Source organism: Pinus tabuliformis, chromosome 8 (assembly GCF_031772625.1).
Source record: "Pinus tabuliformis cultivar Carrire ecotype Pingquan chromosome 8, CPIR1, whole genome shotgun sequence".
Lineage (NCBI taxonomy): Eukaryota > Viridiplantae > Streptophyta > Pinopsida > Pinales > Pinaceae > Pinus > Pinus tabuliformis.
In genome coordinates, this window is record NC_142294.1 from 1,516,037,697 (window position 1) to 1,516,050,464 (window position 12,768).

The following is a 12,768-nucleotide window of genomic DNA, read 5'->3' on the forward strand; positions in this document are numbered from 1 at the left end:
GGTTTTCAGGGAATCCTATAAGTTTACATGGAATCTTGTAGAAAACATAGAATGCTTTCAAACTGAGGTAAATGAGTGGAAAAATGGAGGGAATGATGGAATGATGAAGGAAAATGAATGGAGAAATAAAAACATGAGCTGGATAGGTCCCTTTTGATTCTCTTGTTGCTCTGATCCTCCTCCTGCTGACCTGCAAACAATATTTTCAAAGTTTTCTTTTCTCCTTTCTTTTTCTTTTTCTTTTTCTTTTTGAAAGCAACTAATCTGCCTCCAAGAGGTGTTCATCCTCGCTGCTTGCCCTGGGCACCTCAAAAGAGGTTTTCGCCCAGAGATCTTTTTATTTCTCTTTTTTTTTTTGACACCATTGGGCCACCTCAAGAGGTTTCAACCCAATAGTTGGACTCAAGTGCCTCATGGAGGTTTTCACCTGAGTCTCCTTATTTTTCTCTTTTCTCTTTTTCCTTTTTTCTTTTTTTTTCCATTTTTCTTTTTCAGTGACTTGATGAGGTATAAGTTGATACTTTCTCCACCACCATTATTGTTTTTCTGATACCATCAATGAACTCTTGCTTTGATAATGGCTTCTTGTAAACCTTCAATCTATGCCCATTAACAAGTAAAGGGATGGCCTCTGCATCAATGGTTCTAATTTGCACTGAACCATTATCATGACATTTCTCTATGACATAAGGCCCTAACCATATAGTCCTTAACCTGTGCTTAAAGTCTTTATATCTAGAATCATATAACAAAGCCCAATCACCCTCTCAAAATTGTTTGTACTTGATGTTCTTGTCATGCTAGATCTTCCTCTGAATTTGACTCACCTCTAGGAGGGACTACATTATAAACTCATATAACCCATTCAGCTAGAGAAATCTATCTTTTTATGCACTACTAAGATATAAATCTAGTTGGGCGTCCATCCTCAATGTATTGTACTCAAATTCAATGGACAACGGGGCCTTCTTCTCATAGACCAACTCATAGGGGGTGAATCCAGTGGTGGTCTTCTAGGTGGTAGCGTAGGCCAAAGTTGCCTCAACTAATCTATCTACTCAATATTTTTTGTTGCTGCTAACCACTTTAGTTAGAATGCCCTCCAGTGCTCTATTGGTCACCTCCACTTGCCCATTAGCTTGTGGGTGATAAGGAGTGGATGTTCTATGCTTGATCTTGTGTTGGCTTAACAAGTCTTCATTCATGTTGGATGTAAACTAGTTGCCTTGATTAGTGACTATTTCTCTAGGGTACCCAAACTTGTAAAATACATTTTACCTTAAGAACTCAGCCACCTTCTCCTCTGTTGCTGCCTTGATTGCCTTGGTTTCAAACCACTTGGTCAAATAGTCAGTGCACACAATGATGTACTACTTTTTCTTGGATGGAGGGTCAACCGGTCTAATGAAATCCATGCCCCACTTGTGAAATGGCTCGAAAGTCACTTGAGGTTGCAGAGGCATTTCATCCCTTGGATTAGGCTTTCCCATCCTTTGATACTAGTCACACTAACTAGTATACCTTCTCACATTCTGATGAAGTGGGCCAATAATAACCAGCTTGTAACACCTTGATTCCTATCCTCTTGGCTGCAAAATGACCTCCACAAGGCCCATCATGATAGGTCAGAAGGATGTCAAAGAATTCCTCATCCCTGAGGCATCTTCTCAGAATTTGATCCGATCCTAGCTTGAAGAGCTTACCTCTAATCCAAGTGAATGGGGCACTCTTCCTCACAATCTTTCTTTTCTCTTTGGAGGACAAATTTGGTGGGAAATGTGCAAACATCAAGTAGTTTTCTATGTTGGAAAACCATGGAGAGAGAACTAAAATGGTGAATAAGTGTTCATCCAGTAACTGATCATCAACCATTCCTTCCTCCCCTACAAGAAAAGTTAATCTGGACAAAAAATCTGCAACAACATTTTCCTTTCTAGGCTTATCAACAATAGTTAGATCAAACTGTTGTAATAAAAGTAACCATCTAATAATCCCGACATTCACATTAGGTTTATTCATTAAATATTTAATTGCAGCATGGTCAGTATGTACAAATGTTTGATAACCTATAACGTAATACCTAAATTTGTTCAATGAATGCACAACTTCTAGGAGCTCCTTTTTGGTCACTGTGTAGTTTAGTTTGGCCTTTGACAGATTCTTACTGATAAAGTAAATGGCATAAGGCAATTTGTCATCTATCTGGCCTAGAGCTACTCCTATGGCTTTGTGTGAGGCATCAACATGTATATGAAAAGGAAGGGCCCAATTTGGGCCTCGGAGAATAGGTGCAGTGGTCAACTTGTCCTTCAGGGTGTCCAAGGCCTCTTGACAGCTTTTTGACCATACAAATTCAGAGTCTTTGGCCAACAACCCAAATAAAGGAGAAGCTAACTTGCTGAAGTCTTTTATAAACCTCTGATAGTATCTAGCTAAACCTAGAAAAATTCTAACATCTCTCTATTTTTGTAGAGGTGGGACCCTTTGGATGATGGCTATTTTGTTTGGGTCCACCTGTAGTCCTTGTTGCGATATTAAATGACCTAGAATAGTCCCTGTAGTCATTAAGAACTCACATTTTTTGGGACTAAGGGATAGGTTCATTTCAATGCATTTTTTCAGCACCTTACCTAAGTTGGATAGAGCCTCTTGGAAATCACACCCATAGGGTGTAAAATCGTCCATATAAATCTCTACTGCATCATGGACCAGCTCAACAAAGATACTCAGGGCTGCTCTCTAGAAAGTGGTAGGGGAATTACATAGGCCAAAGGGAAGGACCCTATAGGCGAAATTACCCCAAGGACAAGTGAAGGTGGTTTTATCCTAGTCTTCCAGGCTAATCTGGATTTGATTGTACCCGTTGAACCCATATAGGAAAGAGAAAAAAAAAATCCCTGCCAGACCATATAGCACTTGTTCAATGAAAGGTAGAGGGAAATGGTCCTTCTTTGTTGATTTTTTTAACTCTCTATAATTGACATAAATCCTCCACTTGCCATTTTTCTTTGGAACCAACACCAAAGGATAGACCCACTCACTGTCTGAGATAGGGTGAATGAATCTTGCATCTAGAAGCTTTTGCAGTTCTTCTTTGACTATATCCTTGAGAGCTGGATTTTTCTCCTTTGGGTTGTCAAACTGGTTTGCAACCTTCTTTGATATAAATGTGATGAGTACACACCGAAGGGTGCACTCGCTTCATTTCCTTGTAACTCCAAGCAAAGGCATCCAAATTTTCCTTTTACAGGTTGCACAACTTTTCTTCTTGTTGTTCAGTAAGAGATGGGTTGATTTTCAAGGTTTGCTCAGGGCCGAATTCTATGGTTTTCACATGGGTATGGTTTGAATCAGCTAAGAATAGATCAATATGACGGTTGTTCTGGGTTTCCTTTACTACTTCCTCTAAAGACAATGTGCTGGGAGTTGGACTTTGGAGTATGTGTTCCATCAAATCATCTTCATCTGGTTGTCCTCCTAACATAGTTATTTCTAAGGTATAGAGTTGGTGTGAATAAAATTCATATTCTTCCTACTCTTCCAGCCATAAAGGTAAGTCATGTTCTAGACATGGTTGAGCAGGAGGGTACATGACTAACTGCTTGGACATATTCCCATTTTTTATAGTCATATTTCCAGCCCTGCAACTAATGCCTCCCAAGGATGAAAGGGTAACCAGTAAGCTTGGCCTTAGGCTGGAGAACTAGGAAATCTGTAGGGTACTCCCAAGAGTCAATGGAGACCATCACATCCTCCACAATCCCCTCAGGGGTCACTGTGGAGCGATCTGCAAGTTGCAGGACTGTGGTGGTCTTTCTCAATGAACCCTGGAGGTTGAGCTTGAGCATGGTGTCCTTGGTCATCACATTAATGAAAGCCCCAAGATCAATCAAAGTGTGTGGGACAACGGTTCCATTGATGTGCACATCTACTACAGGGCTTCCAGTGTCCAAATACTTTGGGCAAATTACCTGGCCCAACATCAAGTCAGACAGCTGCCCAATGACATTAATGGTAGGGGTGTCTCTTTTTCACCTCCATGGATGTTTTAAGCACTTCTCCTTAATCAACTTGTTCTAGATAGGTACATCTTTTATAGCTCAGGGAACTGGAGTTTTGACACATAGATTTTTCAATTCTCCCAGAAGTTTAGTCTCTTTTGGGGTAGACTAGGTTGCATGAGTTAATCTCTCAGGAAAGGGTGGTGGATTTACTTTAGGCATTCTTTCCTTTATTTCTTCCTCACTCTCCCTAGGTGGAGGTATATGTTGGCTGTTTTGGAGTACTCTCCTAGATATTAGGTTGATTTCTTGAATCTCCACACCATAAGCAGGATAAGATGTCTCTCCACTATATACTTGTTGTGCTTGTCTGTTGTTCCAATTCAGATTTGGTTGGGCAAGAATCTGGGGTTGTTTAGGTGGAGCAGGGTGTAAAGTCCGTGGTTGAGTAGGTGGTGAAGCCAATAAAGCTAGAGCATTATTGTATGGGGGCCTCCACCCCTGGGGCGTTGCATTCCGCTGAGGCTGTGGCAGAGCATATGGTTGAAATGATTGGCTGGTTGGATGGGAATGATACTGAGGTGCAAAGGACCGAGGAGGAGGTGTAGACCAGGAAGGATGAGCAAGGCATCCCCAAGAGGGAATGGATGTGGTCTAGTTTGGGTTGTAATAGACATGGGATGACCCTTGCATGCCCTGATAGTATGGCTGAGGTCCATGAGGTCTCCTTTGATTTATGTAGCAGAGATGTTCAGTCACTCCTTCAGCACCCTGATACACAACTTTTAGTCTAGGTAGAGAAGGGCACTTGTATATGGAGTGGTTTTCCTCATAGATTGATTAAACCTCAATCAAGTTCAATGGACATTCATTCCTTGGGTGCCTCCTTGGACATCTAGTGTAAAAGATGGATAAGGATCTCTCTACTTCCTCCTGTTTTCTCTTAATGTGCATATTGTCCATTTGTAGGGAAAGGGTTTGCAACATCTCACTCTTGAAATCTTCCAGGATGTTTCCAATTTCACCCTTGATGGATGTAGTGGAAGAGGATGGACTAGACATTGGTATACTACCCCTACCCTTTTTCCTAGTTTCCCTAGAATGGTTTCTAAAGACAGTCTTGATATCTTCATAGGGTAGCTGGTAGATGTCCCCTCCTGCTAACAGGTTTAGGGTATCCAAAAGATCTTCCCTTATCCCTCTAAGCAAGACTAGCTTCAGTGACTCAGGGTCAAGTGTGCACTTGGCCTTTTTGTAGCTAAGTTGTAATCTTTCTTCATAATTCTCTAGGGATTCATCATGCCCTAAGGTCATCCTAAAAATTTCTTCCTTAGTGTCTTTAGACCTGTAGTAGTCTCGATACTTGTTGTTGAAGGCTTGCTGCATCTGAGCCCAAGTTGTGATCCTATCCCCAAGTAAACCCATGAACCAGTGCAAAGATGAATCTTTGAGAGTGGATGGGAATAGTTTCAACTTCTTCTCATCATTGGTGTAATCATAGGTTCTGCATATGACAACAAACTCAAACAAGAAATTGTCTAGATATTCTGAGGTCAGGCCATGGAAATGAGGAAGGGTAGAGGGGCTTATATTCTTAATATTGGTATCCCCATTAGTTTCTCTGATGGGAAAGACACTCTCAACTCTTTCTCTATTTCCTCTGTCATTTCTATTTTCAGCCACTGGGTCAGTTGGAACGAGTTCTTCTTCTTCTTCTTCCCCCCCTGTAGGTTCTTCAAATATCTCTGGTTGTTCACCTAACGGTTCCTCCAATTAACAACCACCGAAGAAGAGGGAAGGTTGGCTATTTGAAGCAGTGGGGGTATTTGGTAAAAATTTCCCTAAGTTATCCCTATTCCTACGAGGCATGAAAAAAAATGTTTTTGGTTTTGTTTTGTGTTTTTCTTTCAAGCTTTGAAAATAATTACAGAATTGAAATTGTAGACTGAATGAAAACTAACTTCTTGAATGAAAACTAACTTGTAGAATGGAAACAAAAGCAAAGAATGTTGAATGGAAAAGAAAGCAATCTAAATTAATTTTGCAGAAATCAATGAAAACTAACTGCTTGAATGAAAACTAACTTGCAGAATGTGAAAGAAAGAAAAGAATGCAGAATGGAAAGGAAAGCAAGCTAAATTACTTTTGCAGAAATGAAACTAATAACAAAATGTCGAAGATAAGAAATTTAAGACAGAAAGTAGTAATCACATATTACTCAGACACCTCCTCAGAAATGGCGCCAAAAAGTGATGAGCACTAGTATTGCAACAATAATGATGCAACTCCTAGGGCTACCAAATTTACTTTATCAACCTGGGGTTTGTACAAACTTGGAGGTGACAGTGTTGTATACACAAGTAAATGTGATAGGTCTGTTCTTTGTCACTGATAAGATGGCGATAGACCACTAAGTTTTTTCAAACTAGACTTCTATGGATTCAGAAGAAGCTTGATTACCAATGAGGAAAAGAGAAATCTACACTAAGATAAATCTTGTCTACTATGGTAAGGAAAAATAATGAAATCAAATGATTAAACACACCATTTTCTAACTAATGGCTAAGAGGATATGCTTCAAAATAATCCTAAGCTAACATGTATGCAATCCTACTATCCTAAGCATGCAAATTCAAAACAACAAACATTATACTACTGTGCAAGTAAATGAATAAAATAAATATGTTTTTCTTTTTGTCCTTTTTTATGTGAAAGCTAATCTCTTTTGGTGATGTGGTAGGTGGCTTAGGGATGATGTTGAGTGGTCAGAAGGCTTGAGATATAGTTGGTGTCCTTTTCTAGCTTCCTAGAAGCTTTTTCCTCAATTCATCCTCAAAACAAGCCAATACAGGTAAACCCACAGGATGTCCTAATGAATTCTATAGGATGTCCTTAAAACCTACAAGGTCCCTTGTCTTTCTATAGGATATATTTGAGAGAAAAATAAGGGATGTTGAAGGTGATGGAAGGATTAGGGAAGGTGGTTGGTGGATGGAATGAGAAAAAGGGAATGCCTAGGACCACTTCAGAATTCAAAACCAGAGTGTGAGATGGATGGATTTGCTCAACAATCTTGGAGAAGTATTCTTGTGAAATGATGAAATTGGTGAGGGTTTTAGTGAAGGAAAGGAATGATCATGGGTGGATGAATTTGGAATGAGGTTTTTGATCATGAAATCTCTATGTACTTCTGAAACACCTGCATTGCATCAAACATTGACATTTACCCAAAAATCATGTAAACAAGAAGGATTTCAATTAACTAGGGAAAACATAATTTCATGAGCTAGCTGCCTACTTCATGCATGAGGAAAAATTGCAGAATGAGATGAAACATTGATGAGATCTAATGTAATACTGAAGATAGAAGAAATGATAACTAAATCCTACTCTTGCAAATTGATCAAATGTTGGCCTAAGTACAGAAAACCCTAAATTCCATGAGAAAGTAGAATTTTGTCTTTTTGGGGCTGCATAGGAGTTCTTTCCTCAAACCATGATCCCTGAAGGAAGGAGTGAGGCCAAAACCACCTACTGACAGATTTTTTATGTTCCTTTATCTCTTCTAAACTATTGCTAAAGTAAAGCACAAATGGAAGAAAACTAATCAAATCTAAAACTACTTGCAAAAAAATAATTCTAAACACAATTCAACTATGAAATCAACTAAACATACAACTACAAAAAGGGCAGCCTTTGCTGCTAGGGTTGGGCCCTAACCCAATAGCTTCATCCCTCTAAGTCAAATTAGTGTTGGATCAAGGAAATTCTCATTCTCATTATCAAATCAGAAAATTACATAACAATGTCTTCCATAAGTCTTGAACTCGATAATGAATAGTGTTTTTACAACAAAAATTCGAATCATAATGAGGCTCTAGGCCTCTTTATTTATACAACTAAAGTCTCCAATGACTTCCTTAAATCTAGGGAGGCTCATCTCCCAAACTTGAGATAAACTAGCTCTTTAACTGTCACTTGCTCAGCTGCCTTTTGATCTCCATGACTTGGCTGCTTGTACTCCAAGCTAGTGTGATTGATGGAGGAATATTTGAATGAGTGAGAAGTAAATGAGAAGGATTTACCTCCTACAATCTCTCCTCCTTTTCTCATTCAAGTTTCAGCCTTTAATTAGCCAAAATTTCCATGATGTTCTCTTAAAAACCTGCAATTAATGCACATTAGTCCATTAGGTATAATATCTCACTTTGAATCATCTCATTAAACAAAATACAATCAAAATATGTAATAAATTGTGACAAGAGTTGATTTAACTAATCTAGGATGTGGATTAAGGTCCATATAGTTACCCAATGATGAGGGTCATCAGCTGATGAAGGTGATTTATTAAAAAATTAACATGTAGTATGCATTGCCTCTGCCCAAAATTCCTTCCCTAATCGACTGCCACTGAGCATGCTTCTTGCCTTTTCCATCAACGTCCTATTCATTCTTTTCCCAAATCCATTTTGTTGATGTATGTATGGAGTAGTATTTTGTCATGCTATGCCACACTTATCACATAAATCTTCAAATTCCTTCTTGTAGAACTCTCCATGATTATCTGTCCTCAACACCTTGATCTTCTTCTCTATTTGATTTTCCACCACAAACTTAAATTATTTAAACTTGTCAAAGACTTTATATTTATTCTTGAGGAAATATATCCATGTATCCATTGATAATTCATCTATAAAGGAGACATAATACAATGAGTTACCTAGTGATCCAAGTGGATTTTGGTGGCCACCCACCTATCCCACTTGGACCCCCACAACTGTCTCTTTCATCTTTTTCAGTTTCCTAAATTGTAGCACAGTTTACTATTTTTAGCAGTTTTTCGGGTCCTGAACTTCCGGAGCCGTTTTGAGGCTCTAAACGATGTTTTTTGGGAAATCTGGGGCAACATGCGTCCATGGACCGATGTTGCCTCCCAAAGTGGTAGTTCTCGGATAGATCTTTCTAACGAGCTATCGTACGCATCAAACAGAGATCGTATGCCAAAGTTACGACCCCGAGAAATTGATGTACCAATTTACCCAAACGGGGCCCATAGTTTGGCGTTTGATCTTCTAGGGTTAGGTTTTGGAATGTTAAGGGTTTTCCATTGTTTCTCAATAATAAATAGGCCTTCAAGCCTCATTTGTAAGACCGTTCAGAACAGTTCAGAGGCATGTAGCCACCACATCTCTTCTTAGAGATAAGCTACCATCGCCCTAGCTGGTTTATTTCCATTTCTGGTTGTAAGCATATTTCAGTATTTTCCATTAATGAAATGAAGTATTATTTCCGCTGCATCTTTGTGTATATGGTTATCTCTATAATTTGTTGCGTTCCTGTTTAAATCTGGATCAGTGGTATCAGAGCAGTTTGCTTTTTCTCTGTTTTTCTTTGCATGTCCCCAACGAGGTCGGGATATAAGGAGTTAGGGCTTGAACTGGTCGAACCATTGCAAGACCAGCCTCGCAAATCTCGACGGACTCCCATTGCGGATGAGAAGAAAGACGAGGGAGCAGGAGATCCTATCAAAATCTTGCTCGAAGAAGCCCTCGAGCGACAACAGAATGCGATGATGGACAGCTTTGCCCAGATCCTTCAGTGGCTACCCAAAAGCAACGCATCGGCTTCCAGCAGCAACTCTGGAAATGCCACGCCCTTTAAGGTACAAGTTAATTTTGAAATCCCCATATTCGAGGGTGAAATAGATGCAGATGCCATAGATAAATGGTTAAATCTACTAGAGGGTTATTTTTCTGTTCATGAGTTTTCGAGTCGAGAAAAGATTGTTTTCACTCTTCTCAAAGCAGCCCCCCACGTCAAGGACTGGTGGGAAACCTACTGCGAGTAGAAGGATGAAAGTACAGGCTCACTATTTTCAGTCGCACCCACTTGGAATGACTTCCGGGATGCCGTCAAGGAGCAGTACTACCCTGTCAAAAGCTATGAGGACAAATACATCAAATGGACTACATTGCGGCAAGGACGAGACCAAGATATGCCGGAGTTCACAAACATTTTTCATACCCTTCACACACAGTTGGGTATCAAAGATTCTGAGCTGCATCTAGTAATCAAATACCGCAGTTTCCTACACAGATACATCCAGGAAGAGATGGAGTTCGTGAACATCTCCTCACTTGGCACAGCATACTGATATGCTGTCAAAATCGAGCAAAAGTTCAAACAGAAGAAGTGAGACTTTGGATCTTCAAATCCGAAGCCCAAAGGACAAAGCCAAGGTAGTGTGACCCAAGACAACCCGTCGAAGCCACAATAAAAGAACAACACCACAAAGACGAAGAAGGACACAGGAAAGTGGTGTGAGTTCCATAAGAGTGCTGCTCATAACACAAGTGAGTGCCAGACCAAGCAGTCGCTGGTGGCCGAGTTGAAGGCTTCCGAATCAAATGCATGTTCCGACCCTGAACCAGAACCTGATAAGGGGAATGGCAAAGGGAAGCAGATCATTGATGCGGATCCCAGTGCCACTGTTGCCACCGCCAAGATCCAAAAGAATGAGCCTAAAGAACCAGAGGAGGGGGAGCGCCTTTTCCACTCACAAATGTGGGTGAAAGGTTCGCCACTGCGATTCATTGTCAAAAATGGCATCCAAAAGAACCTCGTCTCAGCAGAGGTCGTGAAGCAGTTGGGCCTACCGACTACACCACACCCGCAGCCATACAATATTAGGTGGCTTCACGAAGGACGAGATCTCAAATTTCACCAGCAGTGCTGCCTTCCCTACAGCATCAAACCCTTCACATAGGAGGTATTGTGTGATGTTACACCTCTGGATGTTTGCGATGTATTATTAGGCCAGCCATACTTGTGGAGGCGACATGCTGTGTATGAGTTAAGGCCTCGTGTTGTCATTATTTCTTTGAGTAATTCATTGTACAGGATACCAGAGGTAGCCCCACCTACCGCCACATCTTTGATCACTACTAAGAAAGGGAGCAAGCTCATATCACAGACCAGGAAATTCATCTGTCTGGTTCACTCCCAAAGTAATGGGAAGATCGTTGCTACATCCATGACCCCTGCAAAGGTTTATTCTACACAGCAGCAGCAACAAAGGAATATGGTCATGACAGAACACAGGAACAACGTCTCCTCACCCACAGGGGTACCAGACAAGTTTTAGGTGGGTGACAAAGTTTGGTTACATCTGCAAAGAGAACGCCTTACCAGAAGCCATCAGAAACTCATACCACTTCGACATGGTCCTTACACCAGTACCAAGGCTACGAGAAAAAATGACTTGAAGCACAACATTCCGCCATTCCTTTTCTTGCACCGAGTGTTCAATGCGGAACACTGTCAACCATGTTTCCCACCATTTCTGGACACATCAGAGATTGCAGAACAGCTCACCAGAGACCCAGATCAGCAAAAGCTTCCTCATCTCAAGGAGGAACTCAATGCAATGGGGACCATTGCTTCCTAACGGGGGAGGAATGATCCAGGTGGATGTTGGTGGCCACCTACCTATCCCACTTGGACCCCCACAACTGTCTCTTTCAGCTTTTTCAGTTTCCTAAATTGTAGCACAATTTACTATTTTTAGCAGTTTTTCGGGTCCTGAAATTCCGGAGCCGTTTTGAGGCCCTAAACGATGTTTTTTGGGAAATCTGGGGCAACATGGGTCCTTGGATGGATGTTGCCTCCCAAAGTGGTATTTCTCGGATAGATCTTTCTAACGAGCTATCGTACGCGTCAAATGGAGATCATATGCCAAAGTTACGACCCCGGGAAATTGATGTACCAATTTACCCAAACGGGGCCCATAGTTTGGCGTTTCATCTTCTAGGGTTAGGTTTTGGAATGTTACAGGTTTTCCATTGTTTCTCAATAATAAATAGGCCTTCGAGCCTCATTGTAAGACAGTTCAGAATAATTTAGAGGCATGTAGCCACCACATCTCTTCTTAGAGATAAGCTACCGTCGCCCTAGCTGGTTTATTTCCATTTCTGGTTGTAAGCATATTTCAGTATTTTCCACTAATGAAATGAAGTATTATTTCCGCTGCATCTTTGTGTATATGGTTATCTCTGTAATTTGTTGTGTTCTTGTTTAAATCCGGACCACCTAGTGATGGAATCGACTCAATTCCAAACACATCAATTTGCACAAGCTCTAATATCCCTTTCGCCCTCTTAACACCAGAGGGGAAGCTCACCCGATTCTTCTTCCCACATACACGATGTTCACAGAAATTGAAACCCATATAACAATTAGACATAAATTTTACCATACCATTACCATGCAGTATTTAAACACCATTCTCTCCAATGTGTCCCAGTATATGATGCCATAACATAGTCTTTTCTCCATAGACCACTACAGGTTTTGCTCCACCTTCAGGAACCACATAATTATTGCACCCATCAATAACAATGCTACCCAAAATCTTGTACAAAGTTCCAATTTGAACTCCTCGCATCAATACCAGTGCTCCTTGAACCATATTGTAGGTACCTTTATCGAACACTATTTTTACACCTACATCATCCATATTACTTCATAAATAAGATTTTTTGCCAATGCAAGAAGTGATGAACACCAGGAAGTGTTTTGATCCTTCCACATTGCAACTTCAACTTGACTTTTCCATGTCATATGCTTCTAACCTTTCTGTCATTTGCTAGGAAGGCATCACCACCACCATATTTCTTGTACTCGTAGAACCAATCCCTATCGAGAGTGCAGTGAAATGATGCACTTGAGTAAATCAACCATGCCTCATGATCTACATGAGTACTTGAAG